Here is a 1,735-nt window from a genome sequence, read left to right as displayed (position 1 = left end):
TCAAATTTGTTAGATAAGGTGCACTGCAGGAACTCACCAAGGCTCTTTAGACAGCACCTTCCAAACCCACAGCCACCAGTATTTAGAAGGACAAGGGCAGCAGACATATGGAAGTACCACCACCTAGAAGTTCCCGTCCAAGTAATTCGCCACCGACTTGGAAAAAAATGCCATTCCTTCATTGTCACTAGGTCAAAATCCTGGAACTCCCTCCCTAATAACACTATGGTTGTAACTACATCACAAGGACTGCAGTGGTTCAAGAAGGCAGCTCACCACCATCTTCTAAAGGGCCATTAGGAATGGGCAATACACCCACAACCCATGAATGAAAATAAAAACAAAGGAGGAATTTTGCCAAATGTACTCAACAATAACAGGAACTGACATTCATATACTCTATGCAGACTTGAGGTTCCTTATTAAATGGTGGAGTAAGCTTGAGGGGCCAAATGGCCGACACCTGCTCCTTGTTGGAATGTATGTATTAAACAGCCCAGGGCAGTTCACAGGCACAGTATAACGTTGAATTAGACACTGAGCACATGGACCTAGATAGCAAGGCCACCAATGGTGGACTGATTAAGCTTGGGAATATTCAAGGGATCAGAATTAGATGAGAATAGATGTCTTGGAAGGTTGTGTGGTTGGGGGAAATTACAGAGCTAGGGATAGATAAGGCCATGGAAGGGTTTGAAAATAAGGATCACAATTTGAAAATCATGAACAACGTAGGGCAGCGAGCACAGGAGTGATAGGTGAGTGGGACAAAGATCAAGTAAGGACAATGGCAATATAGCTTTGGTTGACCTCAAGTTTTCAGAGGTTAGAACTCGGAGACTAGCCAGGAGTATGTTGTGATGGTGATGGCATTCAAAATCGGGCATCAGTAAGGAAAATAGTAATCACCTTTTATTTTAAGGGGATGGAGCTATGAGGATTAGCACACATGATTCAGCAAGGGTAATGTTTAAGTGGTGTAAATGACCTGGGAAACTTTATTGTGGAGTCAGTTAATGAATGTACCTTCCTGGGAAAAGCTGCCATGGAATAATGGGGCTATATGTTGCTGTGGCTGAGCATAACTTATAGTAGATTTTTCCCCCAATACCTTCAGCTCGAAAATGTTTGCACCCTAGACACCAGGGTCGACTCCGCTGTTCATGTTCGAAATAGTACCGTGGATATTTCACCACCACCAAAGAGGGTAGACAGGAACCTGTTTATTGGTACCATTTGAAGACTTGGATACACAATGGATACACAAGTACCATGGTGCAGGTTTTCAGTAAAATCTTTACGGCTGATAATAAACTATATTTGAATATTGAATGACATCAATGTTTGCCCTATAATTGTAACCCTTTTCATCGGGAGATCGTCCGGAAAAGACCGCATTACCAGATTTTGAAAAAGTAATTCATGCTGGCATTGCAGTAACGAATCCACCTGATTTCTGTCCAATACTTAATTTCAGTTTCCCCATTTAACTTATCTAATCTGTGGGACACTATTCTCTGGAATCGTATCTAGCTCCCAGTCGTCTCCAAACCCACAATTCAGTTAACAGGGCAGCAAGTAGTGCGTTGCTAAACTGCCAGTCACGGCTCCTCCTCTACCCCAATATACATTTTGATTAAAAAATCTATACATCCAGTCTCATACACCTTGCTACAGGAACGGTAAATTGTTAAATTCTTCGGGCGCAGTTTCATAGAGGTAAATTGCTAAATTA

Source organism: Scyliorhinus torazame, chromosome 3 (assembly GCF_047496885.1).
Source record: "Scyliorhinus torazame isolate Kashiwa2021f chromosome 3, sScyTor2.1, whole genome shotgun sequence".
Lineage (NCBI taxonomy): Eukaryota > Metazoa > Chordata > Chondrichthyes > Carcharhiniformes > Scyliorhinidae > Scyliorhinus > Scyliorhinus torazame.
The sequence above is the reverse complement of the archived record's forward strand: the minus strand, read 5'-3'. Positions refer to the sequence as shown.